This window comes from Patagioenas fasciata, chromosome 2, assembly GCF_037038585.1.
Source record: "Patagioenas fasciata isolate bPatFas1 chromosome 2, bPatFas1.hap1, whole genome shotgun sequence".
NCBI lineage: Eukaryota > Metazoa > Chordata > Aves > Columbiformes > Columbidae > Patagioenas > Patagioenas fasciata.
The window spans coordinates 57,514,992-57,540,888 of NC_092521.1; the positions used below are offsets into that span (position 1 = coordinate 57,514,992).

At 38.6% G+C, this 25,897-nt stretch overlaps 1 long non-coding RNA gene across 5 annotated transcripts in view; it reads right to left on the reverse strand.

The window, feature by feature from the left end:
• Positions 1–25,897, reverse strand: part of LOC136098581 (uncharacterized) — a 55,260-nt gene that overhangs the window by 14,405 nt on the left and 14,958 nt on the right. For all 5 annotated transcript variants that reach the window (XR_011737471.1, XR_011737469.1, XR_011737472.1 and 2 more), the window contains 2 exons: positions 14,530–14,652; positions 10,021–10,162 (listed from right to left, as the gene is read on the reverse strand). This is a non-coding gene — a long non-coding RNA (uncharacterized lncRNA). The remainder of the gene's footprint in view (positions 1–10,020; positions 10,163–14,529; positions 14,653–25,897) is intronic.

Consider the following 25,897-nt stretch of genomic DNA (forward strand, 5'->3'; position numbering starts at 1 on the left):
TAAGCCAAAAACATGCTTTAATCTACTTTTAAGATCAATTAAAAATGCGTCCTCAGGCAAACACATGAAATGGAAAACTTCTGCCTTCAGGACTTAAAATTTAGTGGAGTTATAGCAATGGGAAAGAGAATTACAAAACAGTGTGTCTGAGATAACTGTAAAACCATTTCCGTCTATGGTATTACAGAACTCTGCCAGTGAGATGAAGTTAGTATTTGTACATAAGGCCTGACTGCACTTCCAGTCACCTCAAGTGAATTCAGCTCTCTCTCATATATGCATTTTGTAAGTTCAGTCAGATCTGGAAATTCACACTAAACCCACTCCTCTCCAAGAAATATGCCTGTTCCATGTAAATCCCATGGAAAAAAAAACAGTGTGCAGCAAGAACTTTAAATGCCAAGGTTTGTCTCATCGGTTATTGATTTCATCCAGTTCATGTGCACAAATTAAGAATAATACAGAAAACAGAATCGTTAGAATGTCATGGGTTGGAAGGGATCCACAAGGATCATCGAGTCCAACTCCTGCCTCTGCCTAGGACAACCCAAAAATTCACACTAGGTGTCTGAAAGTGTTGTCCAGTCTCTTCTTGAACACTGTCAGGCTTGGGGCCATGACACCTCCCTGGGGAGCCTGTTCCAGTGCTCCACCACCCTCTGGCTGAAGAATCTTTTCCTAATGTCAAGGAAGGGAGCCAGGAGACCTGTGTGGTTAAACAAGGAGCTGTTGGGTAAGCTGAAGTGGAAGAGAAGAGTTTATAGATCATGGAAGGAGGGGTTGGCCACTTAGGGAGAATATAAGGCTGATGTCAGAGGGTGTAGGGAGGCAACTAGGATAAAGCTAAGGCCTCCTTAAAATTAAACCTGGTGAGAGGGGTCAAGGACAACAGGGAGAGCTTTTTCAAATATGTGGCAGATAAAACTAACACCAGAGGCAAAGTAGGCCCACTGATGAATGAGGTGAGTGCCCTGGTGACAGAAGACACAGAGAAGGCAGAGTTACTGAACGCCTTCTTTGTCTCTGTCTACTCTGCCGGAGGCTGTCCTGAGGAGCCCCGTACCCTGAGGCCCCAGAGGAAGTCAGGACAATGGAGAAGTTTGCCTCGATTGATGAGGAATGGGTTAGGGAGCAGTTAGGCAATCTGGACATCCATAAATCCATGGGTCCGGATGGGATGCACTCGCAGGTGCTGAGGGAGCTGTCTGAGGTCATTGCTGGACAGCTCTCCATCATCTTTGCCAAGTCTTGGGAAACGGGAGCGGTGCCTGAGGACTGGAGGAAAGCAAATGTTACTCCAGTATTCAAAAAAGTCAAGAAGGAGGACCTGGGTAACTATACACCGGTCAACCTCACCTCCATCCCTGGGAAACTGATGAAACTACTTATCCTTGGTGCCAACTAAAGGCATATCAGGGATAAGAGGGTCATTAGGGGCAGTCAACATAGCTTCACCAAAGGGGAGTCGTGCTTGACCAACCTCATTGACTTCTATGAGGACATAACGAGATGGATGGATGATGGCAGAGCAGTGGACGTGGTCTACCTTGACTTGAGTAAGTAATTCGACACAGTCTCCCACAGCATCCTCACAGCTAAATTGAAGGAGTGCGATCTGGATGATCAGGTAGTGAGGTGGACTGCGAACTGGCTGAAGGGAAGAAGCCAGAGAATCATGGTCAGTGGGGCAGAGTCTAGTTGGAGGCCTGTATCTAGTGGAGTGCCTCAAGGGTCAGTACTGGGGCCTGTATTATTCAATACATAAATCAATGATTTGGATGAGGGAATAGAGTGTACTATCAGCAAGTTTGCTGATGACACGAAGCTGGGAGGAGTGGCTGATATGCCAGAAGTCTGTGCCACCATCCAGCAAGACCTGGACAGGCTGGAGAGTTGGACGGGGAAAAATTTAATGAAATATAACAACAGAAAGTGTAGAGTCTTACATCTGGGCAGGAACAACCCCAGGTTCCAGTGTAAGTTGGGGAATGACCTATTAGAGAACAGTGTAGGGGAAAGGGACCTGGGGGTCCTGGTGGACAGCAGGATAACCATGAGCCAGCACTGTGCCTTGTAGCCAGAAAGGCCAATGGCATCCCGGGGTATATTAGAAGGGGGGTGGTTAGTAGGTCCAGAGAGGTTCTCCTCCCCCTCTACTCTGCCGTGGTGAGACCAGTTCTGGGCCCCTCAGTTCAAGAAGGACAGGGAACTGCTGGAAAGAGTCCAGCGCAGGGCAACAAAGATGATTAAGGGAGTGGAGCATCTTCCTTATGAGGAAAGGCTGAGGGAGCTGGGCTTCTTTAGCTTGGAGAAGAGGGTGACCTCATTAATGTTTACAGATATATAAAGGGTGAGTGTCATGAGGATGGAGTCAGGCTATTCTTGGTGACAACCAATGATAGGACAAGGGTCAATGGGTACAAACTGGAACACAGGAGGTTCCACTTAAATTTGAGAAGAAACTTCTTCTCAGTGAGGGTGACAGAACACTGAAACAGGCTGCCCAGGGAGGTTGTGGAGTCTCCTACTCTGGAGACATTCAAGACCTACCTGGACGCCTTCCTGTGTAACCTCATCTAGGTGTTCCTGCTCCGGCAGGGGCATTGGACTAGATGACCTTTCAAGGTCCCTTCCAATCCCCAGCATTCTGTGATTCTGTGATTCTGTAAAGTCCAACCTAAACCTCCTCTGGCACATCTTCCTGCCATTCCCTCAAGTCCTATCACAGGTCACCAGAGAGAAGAGATCAGTGCCTGTCCCTCCTCCTCCTCTTGTGAGGAAGCTGTAACTGTGATGAAGTCTTCCCTCAGTCTTTTCTCCAGGCTGAACGAAACAAGTGATTTTAACCATTCCTCATACAACTTCCCTTCCAAACTCTTCACCAACTTTGTGTCCCTCTTCTGGATACTCTACAGTAGCTTAATATCTTTTTTATCCTGTGGTGCTCAGAACTGCACACAGTGCTCCAGGTGAGGTCGCACCAGTGCAGAGCAGAGTGGGACAATCTCCTCCCTCACCTGGCTGACAACGCTGTGCTTGATGCACCCAGGACACAGTTGGCCCTCTTGGCTGCCAGGGCAGACTGTTGGCTTATGTTCAGCTTGCTGTCAAACAGAACCCCCACATCCCTCTCTGCAAAGGGGCCAAAGTGCACTTCTCTGCATGCTGATGTTTGATAACCAGTCATTTCCACCGATCAAAGCAATTTCCACCAATCTCTGAGTTTTTACCTGTGACTTGTCTTGAAGGTCTCTAATGTGTCCATGTGACATATATGTGAGGACATATTCTTTCTATACTAAAGGACACAACAGTTTTATTGTTTGTAAAATCTGAGGGAAGATTCAAATGCCTAGACAATCCACTGACGTGAAAAAAAAAAAAACACAAACAAAACCAAATAAAAATACCCAAACCAAACTGTTGGAATAGAAATATTTTGGACATCTTTTTAGAGGAAAAAAGAAAGCTTTTGCTTAGGTGCTATCATCAGCACCTTGACCTGTCTAGTTTTCCATATATATAAGTATTCTCTTCAGAGAGCTTGCATGACGTTTACTCTTTTCAGTAACACTAAGTGGAAATTTCTGAGGAAGCTGGCAGTAGCTTGAATGGCCATTGCCATTTCCAGTGACAGCAACTGCAGCCTCTTATCAAGCCATAGACAGCAAAAGCTACTAAAATAAACTACTGCTGCTGCCTCAGCAGCTTCAGAGTTCAAGAGAAATAATGGACTCATTTAAGAGCATATTTTTGTCTTCATATTATCTACATACTTTATAATGCCATTCAGTGAAAGTTGTGGAAAAAGCATACAGCCTCTATGATTTTGTACAATTGATGTTATTTCCATGTATTTCCCTAACAAACCAGCCTTTGTTTCAATATATATACGTAGAAAATATATTTCTCCACTGGTGTAGGTCTGCGTCAGTAACCTAAACATCACCAGAGCAGAGCTTGAATATAGGTAGTGTGCAATACTCTGTCCCCTGGCACAGTTTTAACTCATGACAATTAGTGCCTGTGCTGAAATTGCAGAAATTGTTCTGGCGATAATCAAGGTCAGGGATCATTCATGATAGACAGTATGGATAAGACCAGACTATTTTTGGGGGTGAGAGAGTTTAGCTGCCCATCGGCCATTGAGGACAGAGAACAGGGGTTGCTTTGGTTTACTGTCATAGACACAGCTGGGGCAGAAGCTGAGGGTCAGCAGGAAATATTGCTCTAACTTGATTATGAAAAGAAACATCAAAATGTCTGTCAGAAATTGGAAGATTCAGAAGCAAGAATTCTTCATGCATGCTGTAATACAGCATTTGATTCAAATCTCAAGAAATGCAAAAAGCTAAACATGACGGTGTTGCTTTAGGCTAATGGTGTAGCCAGCTCCATGCCATGCCTGAGACAGTGACTGGCAGTAGGAATGTAGGATGGAATGGAGGAACAGGGAAAGCAATGTGTGACTGAGGGACTGTCTGAGCCTGCATTCACTGTTCAAACATGACAATCCTTCCAGCACAGATCTCCAGTCACCTGTGTCATTTTCTTAGTAAGGTCACCACTTCGTTTTAAACACAATGTCTTACAAAAATAAAATTTAAAAAAATCTTTTAAAACAAACAAACTAAAAGACCGAGAATGAATAAGTTAATTGCTCTCCCATCATCAGTGTACCTTAATGTACTTCATATTGTTAGAGGAACTCACCATAATCTCCTGGACCCCTTTACAAAGCTTAGACCATAGGCATTCTCTTAACAATTTGTGTAACTCCCTCTGCTGCACTTTGAAATCAGACATCCACTTCTGTACTACATGCATTTTTATTGCACACTAGATAACCTAGTCATGCATAAATGACTTCATTCAAAGTTAAGCAGATTTGGAACCATAGCATTTTCTTTTAATAATCCTAAAACAAACTATAGATACTCAGTTCTCTCTCTCCCCTCCCTTTTTTTTTTTTTTTTTTCCTGCAGGATTCAACTCATTTTCTATTGTTTGGGCTATGTGATCTGTAGAGCAAATGAGAGGTGACTTCTTATCTACAAGAAAAAGCTGTCTGATAAATCACAAAGATGAATAATTTATATCACAGGAGCAGAGAAAACAGCATTTCACACTGTTTTTCATGCAAAATGTCACATGAATTCCAAATGGACCAAACAATTTGTGTGAGTTTGAGACTAAATTCATTGCCAGAAGTGGAAAGAGAATGGGGGAGGAAGAATCTCGGTATTGTGATTGTAGTTTACTCAAGTTACAGAATTATGATCCAGCTATTCTTTCTTTCTATATTGACTTCAATAGAGAAGTAATTTAAAACTACACAAATCAGTGCAAAGGAATAATGATAATACACATTCAAACAGTGTCAGTGCTGCAAATAAGGCAGGATTTTTGTCTATAAGGCAGGATTTTTTTTCCCCATACTCAACTTCAGTCTACGTACAGGAAGATTACGAGGTTATTAATATCTTGTTTCTTAATCAGTCATTAAAAGTTTCTGCAATTGAAGGAATGTGATTTAATACTGTTATTACTACTGTGGCCTCGTGTCGCCAATTGATTTATATATGGCCTCACAGAAGGTGTCTTAAATGCTTTTGGTAGATGACTGAGCAAGTTTTGTATACAATGGACAGCCACACAATATCTGTCTGAAATAAAAGCAGTATTAATGACATCCCCAGGAAACAGAAGTTCCACACAGTATTAATACAACAGGGAGAGTGTGGACATACAACCAGAGGGGCCTCCAGTAAGCTGTGGAGCACTGTGAACAGGTGATCCCAACACTCTCAGTAAGGGATGTTGGTTTGGGCTCGATGTTGCAGTTACTCTCTGAGTGCAGAGTATCCATGCCAATGCAACTTGGAGTCTCTTGTTTCTCCTTTCTGAGTAGACTTTAGAGATGGTGGTTTTACATATTTATATAGAATGTCCCACTCTCTCCCTCTGTCTCTTTCTTCGTTTTCATAGACTCACAGAATGGTTTGGAATAAAAGGGACCTCTAAAGATCACCTAGTGCAACCCTCTTTCACTAGATCTAGTGATCTTCCACTAGGATCAGATTGCTGAAAGCCCCATCCAACCTGATTTTGAACAATTCCAATGATGGGACATCCACAACTTCTGTGTGCAACCTGTTCCGCTGTCTCACCACTCTCACCATAAAAAAATTTCTTCCTTATGTCAAGTCTAAATCTCCCCTCTTTCAGTTGAAAACTATTTTCCCTTTTTCCATCACTACAGGAACTGGTAGAAAGTATTTTTCTGTTTTTCTTATAAGCTGCCTTTATATATTGAAAGGCCAAACCAGTATTTTACTGCAACGGTCCTTCCCGTTCAACTTCATATAAGACTAACTTAAAGCCAAACTTTGTGCCTAATCTTGAAACTGCACAGTTGAAATACAGTAAGGACTTGAAAAATTATGCCAGCCACTTTCATAGCTTTCAGCATACACAGTTTTTCTGCATGGTATGATGCATTCATTTGTAAAGTGAGAATGCTGTCTAATATTTGATTAATCTCTGCTGTCAATTTGTAAATGACAAGAAAGTGTTGCCTAGAAAACCTCGAGGATTTAGGAAAAAAAGCCTGTGGGAATTCTGTTCTTCCCAAATACACAAGTTCTGCTTGGAAATATCTCACCATTTTCATATATAACCATGACTCTTGCACAAGTATAAGATACAAAAAACAAAAAGTCATATGAAATTAAATGAAAACACATAAAATGTTATACAGATCAGCTTGAAATTGTTAGTTCATCACAATATTTAAAATATATCTTTTAGTTCCATTTAGCAGTTTCTGAAATAAAAGCATGCAGAAAAGCACAGAAATGAAATGGTTTTTGCACCCTTTATCAGTAGAGTGCGCTGTTAGACAGCAACAGCTTGCAAACCCCTCAAGCCAGAAAGGCACTTGAAGGAATGACTGACTGCAGCCAGCTGCGTAGCACCATTGAGAACGGCAAATTCAACTTCAAAATTAGAGAAAAAGCAAGATTAGACTTTGCATCGTACTTTAAAGAAGTATGACTGTATTTTTTTCAGAAGATAATGTTATAGACATAACATTAGTAATTATGAGTTCAGACACCTAAGCATCATCTGTTCACATACACTTCCACCCAGGGAAGAGACAAAACTGTTCACAAAGAGGCACTTAAAACAAATCCATTGTATGCGATGAAGCTCTATGCTCATCCACATCAAGATGTTATCTGAAGAATAATAAGACCGAGTGAAATTAATTAAATTACAGTGGCAAAGGGAATTAAATGAAAGTATGAAATACATGGTGCACAGAAGTCATTACTGGCCATATCTAGTGCTGGGTGGTGCTCCATGCTGCCTAATTGATTCTCTGGGACCTGAGGGAAAATTTGCCACCATTTATCCTACAGTTTTCATATGGAGTATAATAAGACTATTTGGACTAGTCAAGTCAGTGAGAAATGTCAATTGTTATGGACATGAATAACCAACCCATTATCAGGGTTTGTCAGCTGAGCTACGTCCAGTCACCTTTAAGTGACAATTTGGTCTTGATACTTCATAAACTTTTCCTATTGTACACACATTTTATTTAAGTGCAAATGCATCTCAGACCTTAAGTAAACTGTAGTTTAAACCGAAAGAAAACTAACAAACGCTAGATAATAGCTTTTCCCCCATCCTAAGTACATCACTGGTAACATGTTTGTGTATTCCTATGGGGTACATAGGAACATGACAGTGTTCTCTCTTTCTAAGGAGCTGTCTTATTCTAAAAAGCAGAACTGACTTAACAAATCAGACTGAGGCTTTTGGATGCCTCTTATCACTACTGTTGATGAACTATCAGAATAACACAGTGTGGAACTAACATTTGAGTAAATGATAGCAAATCCCCAGAGTCTTAGTTGACTTAGATCCTCCCTAAGGGCACAGGACAAATACCACATGCAAAAATCTGCCTTATGAGAAATAGTTTCTCAGTAATTAAATATAATTAAGTATACAATCAACATTTTCAACCTTTTCTTCCTTCTCTCTTCTGTGTTCTTAAGCATTTTATGCAATATGATTAGACAGATGTGCAAACAGAGAATCCGAAAATGTGAGGAAAATGATTAATCACTTGCTCCAACTCTTATGTACATCAGGGAAAAAGCTTGCAGCATCTACAGTGCTATAGAACCCAGTTCTCCCAAATAATCAGGAATTTCAGACACACAAAAAAATTCAAAGGTGTTTAGGAAGAAATTTTTCCTCTCAGTGTGTTATTTCCCATCTGCTTACAGTAACAGTGCCTTCTTTCAACTATCTTTTATCAGGCACTGTCAGATAAACTAGGACAGTACAATCTATTGGCATATTGGTCCAACATAGCATGGCACTGACTACATTCTGACGTTAATTTTAAACACTTCAAGGCTTTAGCACTTGGAGGCTAGCTCTCAGTCCGAAATCTGTCTTGCCAGGAGAGGAATGATCCATCTGCTCGGCACACATCCCTGCCTGACATCTGTCTGACAGGGCTAATGGCACAGGACAGAACCTCACCACATTCATGGTCTTGGCATTTGAAAAGCATATTCAGTGCTTCCGTTTTTCAGTGAGAAGGGGACAGCACATAATGGGCCTGTTTGTATGTGCTGGGCACCCCAGTCACAACTGCTCATGTCATCAATGGTGGCATGAAGATCCCAGCAGAGCTTGACCCCAGATTCCATTCAGAGATTTTTGGTGGTAGTGTTATAAAGACCATGAGTGAAGCAGTTAGAGCATATAGATTTATCTATGTGAAATTGTGCCGCAGACAATGGAACCATCATAATAAAATCCTCCGCAGATATTTCAAAGGGATTTTTTCCATACTTTGTGCACAATATGCTACTTGTTCCATTCACATAAGGGAACTTCTTGTATGCACATTTGAAAAGCCTTTTACAATTGCCTGAGTTACAGAAAAACAATTTTAAAAGCTGTCTTTTGTCATAAAGACATGGTATTTTTACAGCATCCAAGAGGAAATGACCCTACCATAGGGGCTTGGTCCCACCACCTGTGTAACACAATGGTGTTCTTGTAGAAGCTGTTTATATGGGAGTAAATTTCAAAGCTGATGCCCTGAATAGGTAATTACTATCTTCAGAAATTTCAATAAACATCTTTACTTAAATCTAAAAGTTTCATCCCATTCTACCCACAAACATAAAGGAGCATATCTCTCCTCACAGATGTGCTCTAACTGCATCCCTTGGGCTTGGATGACTACTACCCTGCTCATCTTCCACTGACCAGCACAAGTTGTCTGCCATAGAGGTGAAAGATTGCTACCTTTCAGTCACCACTTTGCACAGTTCTGCAGAGACATAAATCAGCTGCACAAGGTTAAGTGACAGAGTATCAGCAGCCTGGCTTCTATAATTTTCCATGCAGTTGAGCCAGATTGCCTCCCTGACCTTGTACTTCTCTCTCCCTCCTCTCCTCTCCTTTCCCTGCAGAGCGCCTGGGTCTTCGCTGTCCTTGCCTGCAATCTTGCCACTGTTGGTGCCAGAGACTTCCCAACTGCTGCTTCTGCCATCTGGAGCAGCCTTCCCGGATCTCACTGCTTCATTGCCCCTTTGTCTCTGCTCAAATCTCTATCCTTTCTCCCTCATCTATTACTACATCATTTTTCTCCTTCCCTCTGTTGTTACTTATTTTTTAACTCCGTAATTCCCCTTCGGCTCCAGTTTGCACAAATAATACTTAAATAAGAAACAGCTTGTTCAATGAGGTTTGATAGACTTTCTGAGTATTTTAGAATCTGAAAAAAAAAAAAAAAGGAAAATAAATCAGAAATAAATAGAGGTTAGGCTGTAAATAGAAAAACAATAAGAACAAATTCCATGATCACAACAGTACTCATTTTAAAGGGCTTTCACTTCTTTGAGGGGCAGCTCATCACAGTACAGCCAGAAGCAGGGAACTCCGACCTTTGTGAACATCTATGGTATGTTAAACTCAACTCACCAGGTTCAGGTAGTTTGTGGTAGCACATAGTTTTCCCTTATCCCAGGTCAATGCTTGCAGCAGCAGACTTCTGGGCAGCTACCTTACATTTATATGTCTCAGCTCCTTTTCCTTGCCAGGATTCAGCATTCCTGAACCTGACCTGTATGACAGAGAACAAAAGCTCCTAAATACATGGTCCCTTGCACTTTGAATAGCAATAAAGGAATGCAGAGAGCACTCTGGTGGAGTTCTGTTCCTGCATTAAAATGCAGATGACAATATTCTGAGGAAATAGATTTTGATTATACAGAAGCTTCTCTGCAAAAACCACAAAAATACGATGGTTTGCTTTTTTTTCACAAAGTGCATATTGGAATGTGTTAAAGTCATGTATTGATTATATGGTGCGTTTTATGCTTCATTCTATCAAAAGCACCTGACAATGTGTGTTCCTATAATTACGTAGGTAGTTGTGGAATTTACTGTCCAAGGGCCCTGAGTACCAACCACCCCAGAATTTTCCATGAGGAAAGACTTAGAAACAGTTTACAAAACTGTATATAGCACAGAACACAAGACATTTTGCTACTTTTATAACATCTGTGTGTGGGATGACATGAAACACACACGCACCTCACATGGTTGTCTGTCTATAGTGCACCAGGAGTACTTTGCAGTATGCCTTGTGATCCCTGTGACTTCCTGATTGCCTGGATGATGTGACCTGCCTTGGTTATCCTCTGGCCTACAGAGCTGCATCAAATCTTTAGATGAAAATCTGGCGCATACTGTGGTCCCATCCAGTCAGGGAGTAGATCTCCCATATTCCACACTGTAATCGAATATTTGCCTCCAGTATTCACAATGAGAAAATTCAAGTTTTCAGAAATTATTTCTATTTTCACATTCACTGCAAATATGCAACATATTTCATTAGCATAGATATGTATAAAAGTTCTGCCACCCCCAGTGTTCCAGTCTAGGCTCAGTTACAGCAAACAATTTTTTTTTTTGGTGTGCTTTTTGACAAGTAAAGTGCTTGAACAAAGTTCTGATACTTAAAGAGCAGATGCCGACTTATGCCTACATTTTTTCTGATGAAATTTACATCCTGTCTAGGCCACTATCACAAACATAAATCCAATATTTGCTCCTAAAATGACTACACGTTGACAGTAATTTGCACTAATCTTTAGAAAATGCATTCACATGTGGATACAAAAATTGCACAGATGAGTAAAGATTCTTTTCTCAAAATGTCACCGTGTATACTCTAAAACAGATATTAAATTCTAACTATGAGACAAGTTATACTTAAAAATGTCCCATAGATCAGCTAGTCACACAGAAATAAAAAAATCCACTAATGTGGAAAATAAAAAATGTTAAACTTCTCACGTAAATTAAAAGTGGTAATAATTTTTTATTGATACTCTACCATTATTAGCTAGTTCATTTGGTAGTATAAAGGAAAATGATGAAAAATGGAATCAGCTTGCAACAGAACATTGCTGACCGTGCTAATGATGATGATGTAACAGCAAGTAACTATGGTGTAAGAAAGGAATCTCTAATGCAGACACATTCTTAGTTCAAGTGGGAGCCTGGATGAGTCATAGTGGTCCACTCAGGATTAAATCTTTATGTATCTTGAGCCAGTGTGCAGGGTTCAGGCAGAGAAGAAGCAAGGAGACCATTTCTGTGATGCTGCAAGACATCTGGGAGGAAGCCAAGAAGAAAACTGCAAGCTACTTAAATGAGACTTGCAGAGGACACAAAGAATGCAGAAAACAAAGGGGGAAAAGATCATTATTCATAGGTAGCTCAGAACAGATAAGACATAATAACATCTCATAGGTGATTTGGTACTACATCCTAACATAGGTCAGATTGAATCTGATGGTGACATATCATATGTATCACACCTAACAGTTGCTAGGAATAGAGCATGTCTTTCTGCCTTTCACTGTAACCTCTTAACGTTGTGTATACGTTTGTATGGTCATCCTTGTTCCTTAAACCTACATGGTTGCCTCTCTCTTCTGTATGTACAAGATGTGACACAAATATCTGAGAATCATTCAGCTCTGTGCCACGTTCACTAACGCACTGCAGCTCAGTGACATCTGCAAATCTATGACACTAACAAAAAATTTTAGCAAAGCAATAGAAAGTAGTAGATTGTTGAAGAAATGAGCTTGTTTAATACTGTCTTAGTGTCAGTGTCTGAAAAATAAAAGCAGTTTTTGGACAATCAGTCCTCAGTCTTTTAAAGTGTGCCTGTGTGTTTTAGATCAAAAAAGCATGCAGCAGTCTCTGCAGTTGGACTTTTGGTTTTTGAATGTTCTTTGGTGAGGGTTCAGCTACACCAATCTCTGTGTTCGCACTTGCTCCCAGAGTCTACTTTTCAACTGATTGCACTTGCTTTGTTGAAAGGGCCCCCAGAATGAATTATTTTGACTCTGTCAGTAGCATAACTGTAAAGTTTTTGGCATTTCAAGACAGTAGTTAGCTTAAAGGAGATAACCAGATGTACAGAGGTGGTAATAAAAGGACAGTAGAATTATAGAGGACAATTAATCCCAAGCTCTGTAAGGGGATATGGACCATGATGTAGATAGATATTTGCTAGAAAATGAATTAAGTTCATTTAAGAAAAAAAAAAAAAGATCAGTGAATATCCATCAGATAGAAATATTTTCAGCCATCTTCATAGCCCAAGCTTGACTGCAAAGACCAGAGCACAAAATTCTATAGCTCATTTGTTTGATGCTCCCAGTACCAACTTAATGTCACTTTCAAGTCACTAACAACACAAAACTGAATTTTAAATTGAAAGGGCTTTTTTTGTTTGGGCTTGGTTTACGTTTTGTTTTTTTTAAGTGCTTTGAGTCAACATTCTGTCTCATAAACGATGGGATATAGCTATACAAATAAATTAGCACAAAGGAAGCTAATGTGTGGATTTTCGAAGCTAATGTGTGGATTTTCAGCTTGTTAAGTGCCATGTGATATCTATTAATTTGCATGATTTTATCCTGCAATACACAAAACAATTGATGCCTTGCTGAATATAGGGTACTCAATCTAGCAATTTGTTTTTCAGAAGGATCATGCAATAGCAGTTGTTTTGAGTAGCTAATTTTGTGAAAATACACACCCACAATTTGTGCTAAAGGGCCACTCTGCAACAAGAAGTGATTTCACTGATTTTGGCAAAATTTTGCCCCTGTCACATTAGTGAGTCATCCATTTCTGAAAATTTTAGCTTTTTTTCTGTTTTATAAGTAAATTGACCTGACTTTTTCTTGCCTTAAAAGAAAATGTTTCTTGTCTATTAGTTACATATGGAATTGTACTCTATTTTTATTGTTATTAGACTGGATGTCTAAAAAGTTTTCAGTTCAAATCTATTACAACTAAGCAAGTAAAAAAACCCTTTCAGTTCTTTGATGGCAATAAAATTCTTCAGTCTAATTAGAGAGCTCCAGATTCAATATGAAGAATGAAATGGAGGATAACCTGAAATCTGATTTTGTTTCATCACCGAGATGTAATTTACCAACATGAAATAGAGATGTAAAAGAAGAACAAAAGGTTTTCACTACAAGCATTCTGCATAAATGAGACAATTATCTACATGGAGTTTAGACTCTACAGACAAGTTGGCCTTATACAGTAATTGTGACCTTCAGCACCATCCATCTGCTAGAGTGTAAATTAGAAACCATCAACCAAAGGATCCAGCTTTCCACTGATGAGATCATTTAGATATCTTCAGTTCTAAACATTTCTTCTGCAGTCGTGGTTCTGTCTAATTAATTGGTATCAAGGAAAAAAATAATGAAACAGGCTTCTTTCCCATCTCTGTTGCTGCACTGTGACAGTTCATTATAAAATGGGGGAATTGTTAACACCTCAATGAATGGGAAGAGATCACTATATTATGACTGGTTGGATCCAATGGCATGGATGCAGACATGTAGGTGCTGAGCACACACAGAGTGCCAGGCAACATTTCCAAAACCAAATAAAATTTTTTGAGTGACTTAGTTTTGATGAATCTCTAGTTGAAATCTTGAATTTCATTGGGAAAAGTTCGACAGATATACTTCATCTCCTATAGGTACTCTTTCAAAGTCAGTTAGAATACAAATCTGGTCCATATTGATGATATTAATGCACAACAATGAGGCTGTGCAAATTCAGCTGTGATAAATATCTTTAACTCCCTCCCATGTTTCATTTATTCCCAAAAAAATACCTCACCATAGTATAACACTGTAATGTGATATGTAGATGGATTCAGATACAGCTTGAGCTACTGAAAAAGGTATGAGCATAATACTGGGATCTTTTGCCTCCTAACAAGCCCTGCTGAGAAGAACAGTTATATCACAATTGCTTTTTCAGATTTTCTCCCTAGAAGTTCAAAGATTTAGCAGAAGAAATTTGGATGAAAGTACTCAAATTCTCTGGCACATCATTGAGATTATTAGTACAATGCTTTAAATGATATTTACTTACACTGTCACGATGGTGTCCTGAGGTACACTGAGGGCTCTGAACAGAAAATTTCAAGAGTAATCCAAATGGTGCAGCTGATTTAACAGACCGTATACCCACATGCAAGCCTTCCTTTCTTATTCTCTGTAAGCAACGAAATGTTAATACACTAAACAAATGACAGTAATAAAAGCATTGCAAAAGAAGTATCCAGAATTACTGTGGAACATAATGAAAAGGAAAAAAATCAAGCCCATGAGGAGAGGCTATTTTAGGAGAACAGATGCCCACTTGTTCAATAAATTGCCTTGGTTTGTATATTTGTTTGTTGTAAAAGAGAATCTAAATTTCTGAGAGATAGTTATGTTTAAAAACAACTCATCATGCATAATACAGGAAATGTTCCTTTTGCACAGTTCTAGAGCAATGAAAAACTTCCATCCATGAAATTTACAGTGTAGTAAAATCTTCCTTTAAAAGGAAGATTTTGAGCACTGAGACAGTGCTGAGGAATTCTGTCTTGTCAAACATTTGTTTAGGTATAAGTAATTAACTACTCCACTAATTCCCTAGACAAATAAGGAGAATTTCTTTTTCTTACATGTATGAGACCAGTTGTTCACCAATTGAAGAAGTGCATATAAAGAAACCAATTATTCATTTTGCAGTCTCAATTAAAAAATTACTATTATTGCAGAGTGCATTTTACTCTAGTAAAAGTACCTGGTAGCTGTTATTCTATAGGAAAATGTTGGCATGTAAAGACAACAGAGCTTCAAGACTCAATTGCAATATCAGTGTAATTGCAATGCCAATTGTTCTCAACAACATATGGTGGAGTTTTTTTCCTATTAAAAAGACTATGAAACTTAATCCATGTCTGTGATTTAGTTATTACATCAGATTATAAATCAGAATTCATGTGAACAACGTACTTAATATCACTACTTATAAATCTGAAGTGGCAATTTAGAATTAAAACATTGCTTGGTAGGCTAGATCTGTGAATGCCTCTTTAGCTCACATTCAGTAATTTGGATTACAGAACATAATCAGCACTTTAATCACTTATTAAAACTACTGAATAATGAAAAACGCATGAAGAAGGAAGGGGTGGATTATCAACCTATATTAAGTAAAAGTAGTTTAATTGCATTTACCCACTAACTTTTTATTTTCTACTAGGATAAATACATTCTCTTTTATTAATTCTCTGTGCCAAAACTTATTGGTATCATTTTCATTCTCATTGTTTAATGTTATTGGTTGTGAAAGTTGTGCACAATGACACTTTTTACATAGTAACAGTTAACCATCTACCTGATGATGAATGCCATTTTATATTCCCTATTTGTCGTGATCTACTTTGTTGGTATTAATGTAAAATGTCACAGTAAATTAAATGTTATAGTTAGAACCATACCTAATTCTTCATTACTTGTTTGAAATGAAATGTCAAAATCACACTTGGTATATATCTTGTAATTTGCAGTAGCACACAGCTATATCAAGCTCTCACAGATTATTGCTACAAAACAACTCCATTTTGTTGCCAAATTTTTTGAAACCTAAGTTCGAATTCTTCAAGATCTGCAAGTATCACCAGAAGAGAAAGGAGTCATTGGAAAATAAATAACTGGATTTCAGAACCTCAGAGAGTTAGAATGTTTAGAATCATGGTATTAATTGGTCTAATAAAAAACTTAAGCCTAGAGAACTCGGAATCTGTCCAAATATTTGGGGACATTAGTGTCTAACTTACAAATATTTCTACGTCAGTAAACACTAATGTGTGTAAGCTGATGTGCTTAATATGAGTCTATTTTAGAAACTGCCAACTAATGAAAACATTATAGTTTCACCGAATAAGATAAAGTCTGTGAAAGAGGCTTTACTTAAAATACAATAACTCCTTCACCGTTTCAGATTGCAATCTAATTAGACACTTCCATATGCAGTAGTATAAATTTAACCTGAACCTGAAAACTAGGCACATGCGACATCTGTGTTAATTATACTCTGACAATTATCCAGTTAGTAAACAGAAGCAAGCAAATTAGTTAAGAAAAAACGTGTCAAGAACTACATTTAGTGAAAGTCACTGCAAATAAAATTTTAAATCAGATATAAGTGTATAACATGTATTGTAAATATGTCATGTGAGATAGATAACAAAGTAATTTTAATGTCATAATTAGATTCTTAGATTATATCAAACGTCTCATAAACTGGAAAATAAAGTTTTAAAAGGATTGTAACTGTAGTTGATTACATTGCTAATATGAATCACCAAAGTATTTTTTTCCTGGTTTCTTATTAATGTATTTTAATCATAGTATGAAAAGTAAATCAAATAGATGGGCAATGCTGTATATTTATTTTTAAACAAACAAACAAATCCCATCCCCCAATCAACCAGCTATCCAACCCAGATAATTTGATGCATATCTTAGATTTTAAGTTATGTCAAAACATAAAATGGAAATCAACATTTGAAGATCATTTCTTTTGAACTTTCTCAACATATTGGAAAAACCAGACATGTTAGCAGGGAGAAATCATACCAACATGGCAAAAAAGTGTATTTGTTCATGATTCCAGAGTTTGATAAAACTTCATTTTCAAAAACCCTAGAAAGTGGTTTAAGGAAAAGTCTTAGCACCAGTAGCACCAATACATATTTATAGTCCTTACAGTAATGGTATATTCATTCCAGAAATGGTGTAGTCATTATAAAAGTGACATGTAGGAGCCAGAGAAGGACAGAGGATGTACCATGTATGCAAAATCTTCAGAAAATTCAGCTGCCAAAATTTGGCCATTAGGTACTGTACATAAATAAACAGTAATGTTGAGGTTTGTAACTAGTCGAAATCTGGGTGAATTTTTATGCAGTGGATTCCTTACCAAATATGAAGACTTTCAAAACACAGAAGTCCTGGAGTTCTTCAACAGAAATGGTTGCAAATATTCTTTTAAATAATTGATCAAAATGCAATGTTTCACTTGTTTATTATTTGTGGAAGTAGTTGAACTATTTCAGTTCAAAAGCAAAATAAACAACAAAAACAACCAGAAATCAGTCTGAAGCTGATGCCCACTCCTGAAAAATTCATGCAAATCATCTAAAGCCTTTCAGAATTGTCAGATAACTACATCTTTAAGTGGTGCTCAAAACAGTACTTATAAAATTGATCTGGTTATGGGGCTCCTTGCTGAATACAGTAGCAGTTGTAGCTAAGAATACACTAGAGCTGCACTTCTGGGAAATCTGTGACTTTCTCAGGACTTTTTCATGGAGTTTCAAGCTATATTAATGTTATGGTCAGATGGAAAAATGCCAGTTCAACCCGTTGTCACACTCAGTGAATGCCTCTGAATTACTCTATCTATAATGGCCATTATTAAACCCATAGGACACTGTTTTGGATGAGTCAATGAGAGAACCTAGCTCCTGCTAATATGAGACAAGTAAGCATTATAGACTTTAAGAAGTATAAATGGAAAAAGAATAAATAAACAATAAATCCTTGCAAACCATTTACTTAATACTTTGATGTCAACAGCACTGCATAAAGATATTATTGGTGCCTTGAGCATACCTGAGCAAGTAGGGGAGCAATCAAAAAAGCTTAGGAAGGTGGACAGAACAACTTTCCCAAACATAGAAGTTTGGGCAGAAGCTGATGTAAGAAGGTGAGAAAGGAAACAGAGGGAGTCTATTTATCCATCTCCAAAATGACTGTTGCAAACTGGATGGACATGTCAACTTTATTACTTGACACTGCCTATCTACAGCCTGAGGATGAGCCATGTGTTTTTGAAGGACTGGAAATCCAGATTGCTCCATCATGAGGGATCTGACTAGACAGCTGTTTGCCCTCTGAACAGCACACATGCATCCTTCCTTTGGAAACCAAAACAAGGCAGGAACCGGTGCCTGCCAAGGTCTTGCTCTGATACAGGACATGAATGCACATATTGGTGTGCTCAGAGAGGCTCTGGTGTGTAACAGCTTTGTTGGCTCTACTGAGACTCGGGGAAAATGATTGTGAACCAATACAGGACACATTTGGAAATGAATCTGTTTTCCACAGCCTGAGAACATGATGAGAAATTTGGAGTTGTGCACATTTCCAAGTGAAATCTAATTTTCTTTGAATGGGCGCATTCTTTGAGAAATGAGCCCTTATTTATGCAAATTGGTTTTAAATGAGAATATTTAACGAAGGGATTTGATCCTTATATAATGAAAGCTCTCATGAATGTGCACCTAGGCAGCACAGGCAGCCTTACTGCCTGTTCAGGCACTTATTCTAAGGGTTTCATTTTTACTCTTTGACAAAGTTTAGACTACATGTTTCTAATTAGAATGAAAAATAGTTAGATGAAGAGTATTTTCAACTCAACTATTCTTCAGCTATCCTTAGAAATCTAAGAAGGGGTTACCAGACTGACAGGTGGCAGCATGGCCCAGTGGATGTTAAATTGCTTAGAAACATTTTGGGCTTTTCATGTTTTAAAAGAAAGAAAAGGTTCCAACCTTTCTTTGTTTATATGTCACTCAGAAATGGTTTGCTGTAAAAGTTCTGACCTTGTTCTGCACCTAATACTCCAAGGGAACTATTGTATATGGCATATTTGAATAGATTTGGTTAAGAAAATACAAAAATTAAATTTTGATCTCTTAATATTCAATTATGCTCAAACTATGCTGAAGGAAATTTCAAGGAGGTTGTAAGTTCTTTTGGCATGCTAATGTAACAGATGCGAAAGCATGAATTAGCAGCTACAATGGAGAGCTGCTGGCAGGTTCTGATTTGTAGGCTGATCTGAACTCTTGAAGGTAATTGAGGAGTGACTTAGAAATGACTTCCTTCTGAAAGTAGAAGGACTTTTTTCTACATATAATTCTGTCCTAAACTTTCTCAGAACCCTATTTTGGTTTGGAAACCGCTTCTGTCAAAAGAATAATTTTTTTTTCTAAAAATATTTCCAAGCCATTCCTGACTGCATAGCTACATGAATGTTTTGTGGTGACCCAAGGGAAGAAAGGTGCAGAGATTGGAACAAGTGACTGAAGATGGAGGTGCTTCCTTTGTTGACAATTCTGCTACTTTAGAGTTATTGTGAAACTAGATGCTGTTTAGGGAATTTGCCAGCTTCTCTGTTTAGCACTGCTGAACATCTTGTCATAAGAACTTCAGACTTTTCTTCAAAGCATGTCCAAAATAACTCATTATTTTGTCACAGAATCACAGAATAGTTGAGGTTGGAAGGGACTTCTGGACATCATCTTGTTCAAACCCATGTTGAAGCAGAGCCATTCAGAGCTGGTTGCCCAGGACCATGTCTAGATGGCTTTTGAATATCTGTGATGTAGGAGACTCCACAGTCTCTTTGGGCAAGCTTCTTCCCCACAATGAAAAAGGGTTTCCTGAGGTTCAGAGGTTCCTGTGTTTCACGTTGTCCCTATTGTATCTTTTCTGTAACTAGGCACTGCTGAAAAGAGTCTAGTATTGTCTTCTTAACATCCCCCTTCAGGTATTTATATACATATTTATTTGTCTTGCTGAGCAATCTTTTCAGCTGTTTGTCTTGCTCAACTATCTTTGGTGGCACAGTCAAAGCTGAGTCTGTGACCACCTCTGTTGTTCTGGTCTTGGTGTGCCCCTAGGACATGATAAGAAACTTCTCACGGCCTTACTCTTTTCACCACAAAACTGTTTTACCATGAATATAGGTTGTTCACTTGACAGTTGCTACCCTGCAATTGGAGATTCCTGATTAACAGTGTTGGAACTGAGCTAATGTATGCTTTAAGAAGTCAGATGTCCCTGGAAGATGGGAGACATTGATGTCGAATATATGCCAGTTCTGCAGAGGTGTTCTCGTGGGCCAAGTCCTAAAGGCAGAATAAAGAGAGAGGCAGCACGCCTACGTTTTGTTGAACGTGATGTGTTTCCTGGACCCAGGAGTTATTCACAGGCAAATAAATAACACTGGAGTCCATTTGTTCCACATGACAGGAAAAAGGAGAGATATTGATGGCTAGAAGTTACTTGAGAAGCCATTTCATCTCAGACATAAAATCCTTCAGCTCATTAGACTAATCTGATTTTCAAAGGTGCTTATCTTTTTCCTACTCTTTCCTATTCTGTTCTAGCCAACAGTGAAATTCTCTTTGATTTACCTAGGCGTACAGTTCAGCCTTCACAGTGTCCTTTCAAAAATTTCTTATCCTCAAATTCACCTTCTTTCTGGAGATTACAATGGGAAGAAAGGAATAAGAATATAATCATTTCAGTGACAGTAAAAACTACTTTACTAATTCCAGCTTCCTTTTATTGAATCCAGAATGTCATTCCTTGCCTCTAGCTTGTGTACCTACAGAAAACTTTGGACTATCACTGTCAAAACTGAAGTCCTGGTAATGTATTCCATGATCCTCTTTTAGCACCATTATCTGTCACTGTTGACAATATCCTTTCTTCCTACTTGCGGGTAACCGTCCTCATCCCCACCTTCTGGTTCAGCTCTCCTCCCCATTACCTTTGTACTTAACGTTTGATATCTTTTTCGTCTTCATTCATTTTGCACTTCCCTCTTAGTCTCTTTCCTGTTACTTTGATTACTTATCTTGCTCGCCAGTGTGCACAGCTTTCTACATCTCAGAAGTGCAATCTGCTGCTGCAGTATCAGATAAAAGCAGGAATGAGATAAGTAGCTGAGCTGCTGTATACCTTCACTAAATCACTCACGTACTTAATTTTTCTTTCTTAAGAAAGAGTACGAATTGGAACTGAAGGCTTCCATGGCAACACTGAATAATTTTAATTGTTTTTACTTTGTTTTACATTGGAACTTGGAGGACTTCACTATTTTTTTAAGCAGCAGAAGAGAGAAAGAGACAGATTTTTTTATTTTTTCTAATACAAACCAGAGCAAGAAATTGAAGAAAAAACAACGGTTTGTGCCAAGCCTTAAACTCTTGAAAACATGGGTTTACAATGAAAACACGAACAGATGCTTAGCGATAAAAAGCAGAGGAGTGGTTGCCATGGTATCAGATGGAAGGGAAGGTAGCTCACTTTTTAAACTCTCTGGCAGGGTACACGTAGAACCAACAAGTGGACAACAGTGCTGGCAACCATTTGTCTCTGTACAGCACTTTGAAGGGTTGCATGGAGGCTACTGCTGTGACACAGGCCTACTGAAGTGGAAACGGGGGGTAGGGAGATGAATGATGAACAAATATCTGGACTTCTTGCAGTTTACTTATTTGCCGTTCAAAGTGTCAAGGTGCTTCACTGCCCCTCCCCTCCCTCCCTTGCCCCATATAACCAGTACTAAGGAAAGCAGAAGGATGCTTTACTCTTCCTGTCAGGTAGACAGAATAATCTATCCTCTACCCAGCAGAATAATAATACTAATAAAGTCAGAAGACAGCAGCTGAGCAAGGGGCTAGAAATCTTCTTCACATCAAGTTCTCTTTCTAAAGCATCTCATTAATAATTGTCTTTCACTAGAAAAAAGACATGTAATTAAAATGATCATTTAACATTTTGAGAGCAAACTACATCCAGAACGGCTAAAAGCTAAAAGCCTGGAGTAAAAGGTATTTCTATGGGATGTGGGAGACACAGGCTTTAGCTCCTCTCTGGATACAGGCAGAGAAGTAACTCAAAATGTATTGGTCACACCTCAGCAGTATGTCTTTTCCCAGGTACTTGAGGGTCAGTTGCTCCCACCACTGCTGTAGTATGTTTTCAAAATTTCAGCTGCTTTATATTTAACCCTCCTGTTATGGAACGTGTCCCTGTATGACACCTAAAACAATTCACGTGGGAGATGTAGTGTGAGTTCATGTAATTTCACTCAAATAGAAGCCACCTTATTAAAAGCAAGTGTGGGTTTTAGGTGGCAAGAAATTTTGGTGCAACAAGATATGGAGATTTCATTAGATCCTGATAGCAGAAAAGGTCAGTTGTTACTCATTGAGTTCTTGGGGCTAGATACTGAAAACTTTTGAGCACAGTTTCAGAAAACTTCTTTATTTCTCCTTTTGGGAGGAGTAGATAATTGCAGGTATAACAAAACACTGGAAACCTCAAAAATACTTGAATTCAAGAGAAGATTCTTATAAAATCTGATTTGGTCATTGCTGAAAGATTCTGAAAGTCCTGAAAGATTCACACTTCGGCAGGCAATATTCACGTGGTATTCTAGGTAGTAATTACTCTCAGTGCTTAAAAAAATCCTGAAATCTCATACTTGAAAAATGGCTTTCCTAGCAAGATGAATAGCAACACAATATAAACTTCAAAATACCTAAGTATTGGACGATAATGTGCCGGAAATCTGTATCTAAGAGGCCACAACCTTTCTACTTCTATAAAGTTGAATGCATGAATTAACTTTACACAGAAAATACCTGTTCATACATGTTTTTTTTTTTTTTTCCTAAGCAGCTCAGAAGAATGATACCATTTCCTACAAGCACAAGGAACTAATTAAAGAATTTTCCAAGAAATTCTAAATAATTATGTGTTTTATCTGTCTATAGATGCTAATTTTTATTTGCTTGTCACTTGCTAAAAAATATAATATGAAATGGCATAGAATCTAATTTATTTTCTATAAAACCCAACTGGTTTCACTTAATTGCATTCTATATAAGAGTTTTATTAAACACCAGTAACAGAACTATGAAGTAGAAAATAGATCCCTCCTTTGTTAGAAACAGTATTTGACCCAGGTCTTGGTCTCTGACGTAGAATATTCAACAGTAATCCTATTTTTCCATATTAATTTTATTTTCATAGTGATTCTACTGTTGGTCTGCAATTTCTTTTTTAATTAGTTACTTGGCATGTATGAATGTAAAACTTCCTTAATTTTATGCAGGATTTTTCTGCACTCTCTTCTCCAAAAGTATGTTTTTCCTGTGCCTGGTTTTAAATTATAACTCTGAACCATGACTAGTTCTTCTAGTCAGTAGCTGGCAAAATCTGTGTTTATGCTCAAAATATTTCAATTTGTCTTCATGTTTAGTTCTTTTTTATCCACATAGGCAGTATAAAGCTGTCAGACCTGCTCACAGTCTGTAGGGATCTGGATGGAAGTTTGTTAGACTTACATATAATGTCAGGGCCAAATATAAGAGAAAATGAAAAATAAGTCATGAAGAGGAGAAGCCAGCATGTGGCAGACACACCACTATAGCCTTGTTCCAGCTCACCAGCAAGGCCATTAGTATTGGCAAACCCATCTGAGTGGCAGCAGAACAGAATCTTCCAAAAGTCAGCAGTCAAAATGTTTGTGCCAAAACCCAACAAAATACTTGTATTCACAACCTGCATTTTTTAAACGTCTTTCTTATGTGTCTACCACAAGCAAATTAAGAATATTTACCATATTTTATCTTCCAATTTTCATTTTTTTTTGTCTCACCCTTTCTCTTACAAAAATCCAACAATGTCCATGGAAGAACGAGACTAAGCAGAGGGAACATGTCAGCTATCACAAGAAGGAAAATAAAATGATGAAATGATATAGTGTATGCAACAAAAGAACTGACGATCTTGTTTTTATTATGTTTCATTACATTAAAGTATCTCTTTTAGAATTACAAGAAGTCATCTTCAGTCCAGTTCTTCATGAATCAGAGAACATCTGTGTATGTACGGTTTCATGACTGCAGTGTCAGACTGTCAGTCTTTGGGAGACCAAGGATGAAGGTTTTCATCCATGAAAAAAAACCTGGTTTTACTTGCCTTTTCTGAAAACTTAGTGCTTTTACAATATACTGAGGTGACATGTGCTTTATTTACAATGCTTAATTGCCCCCTTCATCCTCCTGTCCATTCCAGAACTTCTACCAGCGATTGCTCAAATGCTCCTGCAAAACCAGTGCCTCGTAGGGGAACCTGAGAGTCTGCAGCAAATAATCAGAAAACAGAATTGTTAGCTGGGGTAAAAATTAGGGCTTATTTAGCAAATCCCAGGCTCCTGAGATTAGAGGGAAAGTCTGGAGCAAGTAAGACCTACCATCAGTGGAGGAGAACTATGTTAGGGAGCATTTAAACAAACTGGTCAGACTGGATGTACATAAATTCACAGTTGAACCCATGAGTGCTGAGAGAGCTGGCTGATGCCATTGAGGGGCTACCCTCTGTAATCTTTGAAAAGTAATGGCAATTGGGATATGTACTTGAAGACTGAAAGGGAGCAGATGTCTCTTCTGTCTTCAAGAAGGAAAAGAAAAAGGATTGGAGGAACTACAGGCCGGTCAACCTCCCATATATCTCTGGGGAAGTAATGGAGGTTCTCCTAGAAACCATTTCCGAACACATGAAGGACAGGAAGGTGTTTAGGAATAGTCAGGATGGATTTACACAGGGGAAATCATGCTTAACCAACCTGCTAGCCTTCTACAATGAGGTGACTATGTTGGTAGACAGGGTTTATATGTTGTTTACCTTGACTTTACTAAGGCTTTTGACAATATCTCACATAACATCATCATAGACTTACTGATGAAGCATGGGTTAGATAAGTGGACAATGAGGTGGATTGAAAACTAGCTGAACAACTGGGGTCCAGAGGATTGTGCTCAGTGGCACTAAGTCCAGTTGAAGGCAATTTACTGATGGTGTACCACAGGAGCTGATACTGGAGACAATCCTTTTTAACATCTTTGTTAATGACCTGGATGATGGAACAGAGTGACCCTAAGCACATTTACAGATGATACAAAACTGAGAGGGGTGGCTGATACACCAGAGAGTTGTGCTGACATCCAGAGGGACCTGGACAGGCTAGAGAATTGGGGTCAGAGGAACCATGGGAATTTCAACAAAGGAGGAACAACTTCATGTAACATATATGCTCAGGGACAACCAACCAGAAAGCTCTGCAGAAAATGACTGTTTCCAGGAGCTCTGCCTAGTCCTGTATGCACTTGCATATTACATGGTGGAGTGTAGCCTTTTATAATACATTCTGTTTGGGGGCTGTGTCTGCTACAGATTCCCGGTGTATACTAGCTCATATAGTACTTATCAAAATATTGTTCAGGGTAAAACATGGGAACAGTGGTTTGTGCTACTTTTAACACTGTTGGGTCTTTTTTTTTTAATTCAGGAAGTGTTTGTTGTCCATTTTAAGGAATATTCTTGGCCTCCAACAGAGAAGCTGTTTTAATTCCTAACAAGTATGTTCAGTCCTGTCTGTCAAGGGGGAAACTTGTGACAATATGTGATTTTGTGTGAGGCAATGTGAGGAAATCAAAGTAAAGGGGCAAGTAGGAGACACCCCACAAAGGTTATAGAGCAGCAGTGTGACAAATGGAGAAGAAATGGTCTATGGATAGTCCATGGTAAGTCAC